Source organism: Trichechus manatus, unplaced genomic scaffold (assembly GCF_000243295.1).
Source record: "Trichechus manatus latirostris isolate Lorelei unplaced genomic scaffold, TriManLat1.0 scaffold00232, whole genome shotgun sequence".
Taxonomy (NCBI): Eukaryota; Metazoa; Chordata; class Mammalia; order Sirenia; family Trichechidae; genus Trichechus; species Trichechus manatus.
The window spans coordinates 116,756-128,347 of NW_004444168.1; the positions used below are offsets into that span (position 1 = coordinate 116,756).

General features: G+C 37.4%; 1 pseudogene; it reads left to right on the top strand.

Moving 5' to 3' along the window:
- The first annotated feature begins 3,056 nt into the window (after positions 1-3,056).
- Positions 3,057-4,272, top strand: LOC101361226 (olfactory receptor 491-like; annotated as a pseudogene).
- The last annotated feature ends 7,320 nt before the right edge of the window (positions 4,273-11,592 follow it).

The window sequence follows — 11,592 nt, forward strand, 5'->3', positions numbered from 1 at the left end:
CCTTAGGAATTGCAATAATGTTGTTAGTAGACAATTGTGTTTCTATGAAAATTATAACCAGTAACATTGAATATAAATCTTGCTGTCATGTTAACATGACTCTTGCAAAGCACCAAAGTTGCAAGGAAGCATATGTAGCGAGATACACTTAGAAAAGTAATGCGAGATAGCTTATGAAGCTCCATAAACACCATGCCAAGGAGTTTCATGTATATTCCATCCAGCATTTCAGTTATGAAGATTATTCAGAAAAATGGGAAATATTTTATTGAATAAGTGAAAATGTAAATACAAAAATGGAATGTACAATATGATTAACCCCGTTGCTGTCCAGTCAATTCTGATGCATAGCGACCCTACAGGACAGAGTAGAACTGTCCCATAGAGTTTCCAAGGAGCAGCCGGTGGATTTGAACTGCCAACATTTTGGTTAGCAGCTGAGCTCTTAACCACTGTGCTGCCAGGGTTCCTCCAGAATATGTTTACAAATATGTAAATACTGTTTACATATACATAAAAATTAAAGTAAATCAAAAGTGAGCGGTTACTAAAGTTAAGGATTTGTAGGTATTTCTTCAGCTTTTAAATAATATGTAAAAAATGAAACAAAAACATGCAAAAAGGATTTGTAAATCTATAAATTTACAAATTTAAATATTTGTAAAACTTGGTTTAAGGGATTGTTATTTAGCTGAAATTAATGGAAAGAAAAATGTAGCACAAATGAAATAAGTCCCAATTTAAAAAATGTTTTAATTTGTAATATTTGATTTAAATGTTTTAAATTTATTTTCACACTTCTCTTTTCTCATTCTGATAAATATAATATTCCCTTAATATTTCACCGAATCTTTAGTATGATCTGGAACTAACATTGGGTTACGGTAATTTCTGTGTGTCTCTTACTATTTGTCATTAATTCTGGTTTCTTAGGACTGCCTCAAAACACAGGCATTTTGCTTCAATGTCACAGGGCAATGGCAAATCATGGAGATGAAAATGCAGGCACGAACTCAACAAAATAATGAAAGGCAAGTAGCATTTTGGTAAGTTTAGTGTTTTCATTATTGCAAATCATGGGAATACACTTACCTTGGATCACAAAGCATACTTCTTTACAATTATTGCCTTAGGATAAATACCCAGAAATGGGATTTTTTTTTTTTTAATTTATCGTATTTTGTCACATTATCCTCCTGATGCCTGATCCAACTTGTGGGATTACTAGCTCTGACAGTGAAAAATTGTGAACAATAAAATGTTCAAAAGCAATGGATGATTAATTAAATTCAGGTCGAGTCACTGAATGCATTACACAGACCTCAAAAATTATATTTGTGAGGAATGTGATAAAATGCTTATATTTAAATGTAAAATAAAAATAACAGTATTAAAATGTATCTACAATGTGATAAAAGCTATATTGAAATATATCCAAGGGGAAGAAAATCCCAGAAAGAAATACACCAAATTTCTAATACTTGATGTGTGTGATAGTATCCAGATGTGAAAGGAATGTTTCTTTTGAATCTTCAAGTGTTTTCTTTTCTCAACATATTTAGATAAGTTTTATTTACAAACAAAATAAGTCATTATTTTACTTTATTTACACCACCTTTACAGCACTTTCCATGTACTGGTTGCCTTCCTGTTCCACTAGTCCTGGTTTCTCTAGACAGGGAAACCTAAATCATATTTATCTCTGGTTACCTAGAGCCTATTTATTAAAACAATCATGCATTCAACAAAGTTTTATTAAAAACATTTCATGCCCAAGCACTAGGTATCTATGATACAGGGATAAAATACACAGTTATTGAGGATCATATGTACAAACTGGGGAGAGTGACATGTAAATGCAAACAACGACAACACCAAAAACCATAACCCAGTGTAAACAAAGGCAATCTGGATATCTACAAAGAAAGGTTACCTGATTCACCCTTAGGAGTCAGAGAAGGCTTTTGAGAGAAACAGGTCTTGAAGAATGGGTACGTGTTACCCAGGGCAGTGGTGGTGGGAGGTGGGAGAGGTCCAGGCAGAAGGAAAGGTGAAGCAAAAGCCAGAGAAAGCTGAGTGCATTGCAAGGACTCTAAGTAGTTCTGGAAGGTTGCACTAGAGTGAGCGGTAGATGGAAATATCCTGAGAGACAAGCAAAGAGTCATATATAGGGGTCATATCAGAACATGTGCTGTATTCTGTGCTAATGAGGTTAGGTTTCATCATTAAAGCTTAAGAAGTTACTGAAAGCCTTAAACGTATCCTTTTGGTGTCATCTGCTTTGTATTTCAGCAAGAGATCACTCTGGCAGATGTACTGTGAACGGATTATAAGAAGATAATAATGAAGCCAGGGAAGAAAATAGGTAAATAAAATAAAAAATAAATAAATAAAATAAAAATGACCAGGGCCTCAACTAAGGTAGGGACAGTGGGAACAGAAAAGAGGAGATAAAGAGATAAAATTGGGGGCTACATTGTAGATAGAATATATGGACTTTATTAGAGGTTATACAGTGAGAGGAAAAAGGCTAGGATGACTCCCAAGTTGCAGATACAAGAGATGGAGTAGATGCTGATGTCATTCCCCAGAAACAGAACACAGGAGGAGTAGTCAAAGAAAAGGATGAGTTTGATATGCGGCAATCTGGGTTTAAGGTACTTGTGGAATTTCCAACTGGAGACTCCCAATAAGTCATTAAAACTGTGGGTGTGCACCTTAGGAGAGAGAGATCTGCCTAAGAACCAATGTTTGAGAGGGATTTTTATATAAATATTAGATGAAGAAAAGAATATAACTGAGATCCCAGAGGCTAAGGTTGACTCATTCTCCTTTCATACAAAGACGAACAGGCCAAAAAGCCCAATCCAGCAGAACACTGATATTTACAGGTTGGGTGAGGAAACAGTCACTGTGAATGAGTCTGAGGAATAACCAAAGAAAACCAGGAACATGTGGTGTGAGAGAAGCATAATAGGGACCTAATAAAAGAGAGAATGAAAGCATAAACAAATGAATGTTCACATTTGCCTTAACAGGAACAATTCATAGAAGAGATGGAGGTTGGAAAACACATCATCGTGACAGAGTTCATCATTTTGGGGTTAACACAAGATCATACACTTTGTGTCATCTTCTTTGTGATATTTCTAGGAATCTATGTTGTCACCTTAGTAGGCAATATCAGCATAATCATTTTAATAAGAAGCTGTTCCCAACTTCACACCCTCATGTACCTCTTCCTCAGCCATTTGGCTTTTGTGGACATTGGGTGTTCCACATCAGTCACACCTACAATGCTTATAGTACTCCTGAGACATGGAACAGTCCTCCTTGTCGCTGTCTGTGAAGCCCAACTCTTATTTTGTGGTCATGTTTGGGACAGCTGAGTGCTTTCTGCTGGCTGCCATGGCCTATGATTGCTATGTGGCCATCTGCTCACCCCTGTTCTACTCCACCCACATGTCCCCTAGAATCTGCATCCTCTTACTGGGAACTTCCTACCTGGGTGGGTGTGTAAATGCTTGGACATTTAGTAGCTGTTTATTGAGTCTGTCCTTCTGTGGACCAAATCAGATAGTTCCCTTTTTCTGTGATTTCTCCCCTTTGTCAAAACTTTCCTGTTCAGATATCTCTACCATTCAAATTATCCCTTCCATCTCTTCTGGATCCATCATTGTGGTTACCGTGCTTGTCATAGCTCTCTATCTACATCCTCATCACAATCCTGAAGATGTGCTCCACTGAAGGGAGACATAAGGCCTTTTCCACGTGTACCTCTCACCTCACTGCAGTTACTCTCCACTATGGAACTATTACATTCATTTACGTGATGCCCAAGTCCAGCTACTCAACTGACCAGAACAAGGTGGTGTCCGTGTTTTACACAGTGGTGATCCCCATGTTGAACCCCCTTATCTATAGTCTGAAGAACAGAGATGTAAAGGAGGCCCTGAGAAAGGCATCTGTCAGAATATATTAAGATCCAATCTTAGCATTTCAGGCCAGCTATAGCATTTTTGTTTACAAGTATCACACTTCGGACCTACCAGATGCAGCTTAACTACTTGCTTAAATTAAAATTGTATTTCTTTGTTTTAACTCTCGTTTTTATACACTTCAAAGCCATCTGAGAGATACCTTGAAACCAGTAACAATGCTAAGAATACTAATAATTGAGTACTTGTAGATGCCAAGTACTTTTCTTGTATTCAACTGACTTAGCAAACAATAATTTGCACATACTATGTATCAGGCCCTATTCTAACTGTGTCACATATATCAATTCATATATTTCTAATAACCTATGAAGTGGTAGTATTATTTCTGTTTTACTATTAAATCATCTGAGGCACAGAGACATTAAGTAGATTGCCCAAAGTCATGCAGCTAGAAAGATGTGGAAGTAGTATTGAATCCAGAAAGTCTGGTTCCAAAACCACTATGCATCTCCATTTAATTTTCACAGCAATCCTATGATTCAGGTATTACAAATTTCCTTCAGCTTACAGATGAAGAAACTGATTCATAGAGAGATCCAATAGTTTGCCCAGATAGATGTGGACTCAAGACCTCTGTTTCTAGGCTCCATGCACTTAGCCTATTTTACACCACCACATTCAATCTAATGACTTTAGCACTGTTTCTGATATAGAGGATTTGCGCAGGGTAATCAAGCCTAAGCTGGTAATTTGTATCAATCTTTTCAACAAACTTGACCTCCAAGATGGTCTAGGTTGCGGAAACCCAGGAACGAGGGTGAGGATGGGAAAATTGGATTGATTCCTAGCTTTTAGTAAGTCAGGTCTTGACACCAAGTTCACATGATTTGACCTGAAGTCTACCCATAGTTAAATGCATGTTAAAAACAAGTTGTCTCATTTGGCATAATGCAATTTTCTTTATTTACAGGAATTAAAGTAGTGATTTTAATTCTAAGTATTGCAATTTATGTGTTAGCAAAAAATCATAGCTCCATAGGTCTGGATTGATAACAAAATTAGAGCCTGTAAAAATTATAGAAATGCTGTCACAGATTGGACAAGCGTGTTTTATGGAAAATGATCTATTCTCTTTTACATCATTGTCATGAGACTGGAAGGGGTGAGGGGGGATTTACTGCAGTACAGGAACTACCACCTCAAAGCAAATAGTAAAACATATGGTTATGGATCTGGACGCAAGGCTTAGAATCCAATTGTCCTTGGAGGTGAGAGAAGTGACGGTTGGGATATATCTCGCAAAATGTAAACTATTTATAATATACTGTTAAGTGAAAATGTAGAGCATCTATAATACTGCAAATTTTTAAGTGGAAAATACAGAACAAGAACTGAAAGGTAACATGGATAAGTGAAAACACATGAAATGATTAAATAATGGGGTTGTAGTCACTTTCTGGCTTAAGTTTCAATACTTTATTTGCAAAAAAGAAAATTTTTAAATAAATTAAATTAAGTAATACATGGAAAGGACCTGACTCATACTAACCCCTGCTGCCATTGAGTCAATTCCAACTCATAGTGACCCCATAGGACAGAATAGAACTGCCCTGTACAGTTTCAAAGGAGTGCCTGGTGGATTTGAACTGCCAATCTTTTGGTTAGCAGCTGTAGCTCTTAACTACTATGCCACCAGTGTTTCCTAACTCTTACTAGGCACTCAAAGTTACGTAGTGGTCCAGATAGTAGGCAGAACACAAATGTTTTAATTCCTCTTATGAATTGTGGGAGAGTCTATTCCATCCCCATTTATGGAGAACGGAGCTCCAGCCACATTGTAGATCTCTGTGACCTTGCAAGACCTTCCTCTCCTCCAGCCATGCATCTTGCACATCAGAGGGCTGCAGAACCCAAGTGAATGTTTTTTCCAGTGTTGTAGAGACAGTTCAATTCAACATAATAGTTACCTGAGTATTTATAAAGTGCCAGGCATTGTGGTGATACAAAAACAAATAGGTAATTGTCTGACTCTAAACACTTACTGTATCTGTTTACTTGCCTAGAAGTAATACGGTACACTTAAAATGCAAAGAGGAGCAATATGCCCATGATAATACAGAAACACTTTCTGGAGAATAAAGAACCAGAACTTAGTCTTATAACATGGTTAAATGTGTGCCAGGGAAAGAAAGGTAAGGGCAACGGCAAGGTTTTCCAAGTATAAGAAATAGTATTGGCAATGGCACATAGGAATGAAATAGCAGGGTGTTTGGGGAATTACAAGTCACTCTACATTTATGAAGCACTAAGTATAGGGACCAACCTTTTGGTTAGCAGTGGTGGCTCTTAACCACTTATGCCACCAGGGTTTCCAAGTATGGAAAGGAGAGGAGAGGTGGTGATAGATGGTGTCAACTAGGAAAAGTTGATAAAGAGCCTTAAATTCAAAGTTAAGGAGTATTTTATCCAAAGAGAAGCTATTGAAAGACTTTGCATAGGAAGTAAAATGGTTAGATGTGTTTGGATCAGTCTGACAGCAAAGGGAAGAATATCTTTGAGGGTGACGTGTTAGGAGGTGATTACAATACTTCAGGAAACAGAGGATAAAGATTTTAACCAGGGTGACAGAAACATAGAAGAGAAGGAGAAAACAACTTTGAGAAAACTTTAAGAGAGGGAATTGACAAAAGTTGTTGATTATTGAATGGCAGGATTAGGTAAAAGAAAAGGCCAGCTTAGGTGAGTTGGGTGGATGGTAGTGCTGTTACTGTCACCAGTTTCCCACCTAAAGTCACAGGGCTGAGTAGGAAAGAGAGAGACTAGAATACAGCAACTGGAAATCTGTTATTGCCTTCACTATGGCCACTATCATCATAGGGGCAGGTACTGTAAGATTCCAAGCCCAGCTTAAAAGAGAAAAGTTTCTGAAGTGCGCATAGACTAATCTCCTCCTAAATCAAATCTACATGCCCTCACCTCTTATTCTTAATAATGAACATTCTACAAGTGGGCATATTTTGGCCTTTCTCTCCTAAGTTCCTATCTCTGGTCCATATCTTTTCATAAATAACATCTCCAATTGCCCTGTAAAATTCTAGGTGCCTCTTGGCTCTCATGACATTTTGGAGCTTTAGTTAGGTAAACGCTACATCCCTGAATATAAAGACTAGCCTCACTCTGGACACTTCAGACCCATATTTGGGATGTAAGAGTGGGCATAGGCCTCCTGTCTATTACCTCAGGTATCTTCTGAACTTTGATAATTGGGAATTACTTCCAGAGTCAAAAACCAGTGACAATATTATCAATTTCCATATCGATTAGGATTTATACATTTAAAGTCACCCTCAAAGATATTCTTCCCTTTGCTGTCAGACTGATCCAAACACATCTAACCATTTTACTTCCTATGCAAAATCTTTCAATAGCTTCTCTTTGGATAAAATACTCCTTAACTTTGAATTTAAGGCTCTTTATCAACTTTTCCTAGTTGACACCATCTATCACCACCTCTCCTCTCCTCCCCATACTTGGATTTATATATTTATGATTTATATATATGAATAATTCAGGAAGAAGTTGGGGGAGAGGGCTTCAAACATTGACATTTGCTGCCACTCTGACCTCAAAATTTATGAGGAATATTTGATCAAGATCCTAAGGTTGTTTTACAGGTAGATATGGGGTAAAAACTCACCTACTCATTTCAAAAATATTTGTTTGGTGTTTATTATGCTCTAGGAACTGAGTAAACACCGAGGATATGCTGATGAATAGGACAGAATTCTCAACTCAGATTTTAGTAGGGGAGACAATAGAGAATAAATAAATATAAACGCAGAATATGATGAATGGTATAAAAGAAACATATCATTGGGTTTGAAATAATAAAACAACTGTGGTGGTGAAAACGGTGTTACCTTAGAGTGATAATGAAGGCCACTTGAAGGCAATATTTGAGTAGAAAATTATAAAATGAAGGGATGATAATTGAGCAGAGAATTTAAAAATGAGAAGTATACTTTGATGTACAGTGGTAGGGAATGCTGCTAGGCAGAAAACAGTTAAGTGCAAATACCATGATATTCTCAAGAAATAAAAAGGAGGACAAGATAAACCAGGAGGACAGGGGTACACAAAACGGGTCAGATCCTGGGATATGGAAAAGTGTTTGGATCCTAAACAGAATAGGAAGTCATTAAATGGTTTTTTAAAATGGATGCAACCTAATATTATTCATGTTTTTAAAGATCACTCTGGTTGTTGTACGGAAAATTGATTTTAAAAAGGGAAGAGTGGGAGCAATGGACCAGTGAGAGGGTTTGCTACACTCAAGAACTTAGATGACGGTTGATTGGACTAGAATGATTATGGTGTACTTAGAAAAAAGTTGACCGATTGAAGGTAAAGTCTAGGTAAAGAGCCAAAAAAGACCGATCAATGGATTAGTTTGGGGAGGTTAACAATAAAAGCAGTGGCGGATAACTGATTAATTTTTTGGCTTAGATTATCAGGGGAACAGGAGCATCATTTATTAGCTGAGGAAAAATGATGGTCGAGTTCTCTAAAGTGCATTAAAAAATCACCCAAAACTTACTGGCTTAAAACAAAACCATTTTATTATACCCCATTATTTTGTACGTCAGAAACTCAGGCTGGACTTGGCTCAGCAATTCTTATGCTCCACATAGCATTGATTGTAGTCACACAGTGATATTCAGCTGGCATCCTGGCGAATGTAGAGAGTAGAAGATGGCTTCACTCAAATGCCTGTACCTTAGCAGGGATGGCTCGAAAGCCTCTCCCTCTCCATATAGTCTTAGAGTCTCTCCACATGGTCTCACCATCAGGGTAGGTGAATTTCTCATATGATGGCTCAGTAGCAAGTGTTCTAAGAGACCCAAAAGGAAGATGCAATGTTTCCTATGATCTTTGCCTCTGAAGACCCAGAGCATAATTCTAACCGTCTTCTATTGGTAAGACAAATTACTATAGCCAGCCCAGATTCAAGGACAAGGAAACTACATTGCACCTCTCAATGGGAAAAGTAGCAAAGGCTTTGAAATCATCTTCAGTCTATCACAATCAGCCCTCTGGCCACAAATAATTTACATATTCCCCACATACCAAAATACATTCATACCCTCCCATGGTCACCCAAAACGTCATCCCCTTGGGGGACTGTGAGTTCATGTTAATAGGAGGAAGAACAATTCAGAAAAGGAGGGCAAGAATAGTGGCAAAACTTAAAGAATTTAATCAACGTCACTGAATTGTACATGTAGAAATTGTTGAATTGGTGTATTTTAGTTGTGTATACTTTCAACAATAATAAAAAAATAAAAACAAGTGAAACAGCCATATATATATAAACCAAACCTGTTGCCGTATCATCCTATTATAGAATCAGCTTCGAGTCCAGCATCCTGAGATCTAATGCATATTCAAGTATGGATGAGGCTCACTGGCTGCAACTACTTGAATAGGGTCCCTCTTGATTTGAAGACCTGTGAACTAAAGATACAAGTCATCTGTTCTCACAAACACTTAACTAACACTGATGATACAGTGGCAAGATAACTACAATAAACACTCCTATTGAGAAAGGTGGAATACACAGGAGTCACATTGCAATCCCTTGTCCATAATAATTCTAAAATCTAAGCAGGCACATTTTGCCCTTTTTCTTGATTAGCCCAATTCTGCTCCTTGGAATAAGCCTCTGTGGTTCTTGACTCTGCCTCCTGGGCTTTTGGTTCCATCCTCCAAATCATCTTTCCTTTTCCAGGTAAAAAACAGCCCATGTTACAGCTGAGTGGTTTTCTTATCCTATCACGTTGCCCATAGTAGGTTGAGGATCAAAGACCTTTTTTTACTTTGTACTATCTCTGTCCTTCTCAGTCCAATCTGATATAATTTCTTGAAAAACTTTCACATTTTTTACTATTAGTATTAATAGCTATAACTTTTTCTCTAAGCACAGATTTGGCTGCATTTTCTACCCATTCTTTAATCTATTTTTAATTTTATTAGAATAAAAACATTTTCATTATATTTACAGATTTATGTTTGTGAAATTTGATATTAATTTACTTAGAATTTATTTACACTTTGATGTCAATAGTTACATCTCCTTTAATATTCCTCATGTTGCACATTTTATTTTCTCTTTTTTTTTATAACAGATTAGCCAGAAGTTTGTCTATATTGTACTTTATCTTAATATATGCTAAGGCACTGTATACACTGTAGAAGATACCTTATTCCACAAAGTTTTACATTCATCTGCTAGATTTTTCTGGAGGAAAAGGCAATAGGGCCTTCTACAAGAGTAGAAATCATGGAAAAAATGAGTCAAAGGGAGGTAATATTGTTTCTCACCACCTGTCTGTCAGTTTGTCGTACTCTGGTGGCTTGTGTGTTGCTGTGATGCTGGAAGCTATGTCACTAGAATTTCAAATACCAGCAGGGTCATCCATGGTAGACAGGTTTCAGTGGAACTTCCAGATTAAGGTAGATTAGGAAGAAAGGCCTGGTAATCTACTTCTGAAAATAAGCTAACAAAAACCTTATGGATTAAAACAGAACATTGTGTGAATCACTTGCTTTGGACATGTCATCAGGAGGGATCAAACACTGAAGGAGGACATCATATTTAGTCAAGTAGAGGGCCAGTGAGGGCAACGGAGACCTTTGGTGTGATAGACTGGCACAATAACTGCAACTATGGACTCAAACATGCCAGTGACCATGAAGATGATGCAGGACCAGACAAAGTTTTGTTCTGTTGTCACCATGAGTCAGAGTTGACTCAACAGAGTGGCTATCTGTTTCTATCTTTATTTCAGGTACAGGAAAGCTCTTGAGGTATGGAAGAGTATGGTATAGTGGGAATTACAAGCAGTATAGTTTTATACAGCATGGTAGAAAGTGATGGTAGATAAGAATGGAAAACCTATTAACTAAAATATTAATCAGAAATCATGCAGAAGAGATACAGGAGGCAGGGAATAAATTTAGAGGCAACTGCAGTAACCAGACTCGATCATAAGCCCCTATAAAAAAGGCAGTAGAAGCAGTGACAGTGACCACTTGAGAGACATTACAAAAACATATGGCAGGTATATTCTTTGCCTGAACCAGCATGCATGTATTGAACTGTAATTTCATGCCTCCTACCTGTTAGCTATTGTTGAAAAGGAAGTCCCACTGTCCTCCATCTCTCACCCCAAAGAAATGCTGCTTCCAAAATTCTACTCTAGTACTATCTTAGTTACCAAGTGCTTCAGTAACAAAAATATCATAAATGGGTGGCTTTAAAGAACAGAAATTTATTTTATTACAGGTCAGGAGGTTAGAAGTCCAAATTCAGAGTCTGTCTCTAGCAGGATGTCCTTCCTTTTTGGTAGTCCCAGGAGTTCCTTGGCATTTATCTTCCCCCTGCGTGTGTCTCTGTGTCTATTCTGCTCCTTTTATAACTCAGAAGTGATTAGCTGTAGGATCCACCCTACTCTGGTATGACCTCATTAACATAACAAAACCTTATTTCCAAACAGGATCTTGTTAACAGGTACAGGGGTTAGGATTTCAATACCTATTTTCAGGTACACAATTCAATCCATAACATTCCACCCTTTGACCACTTAAACTT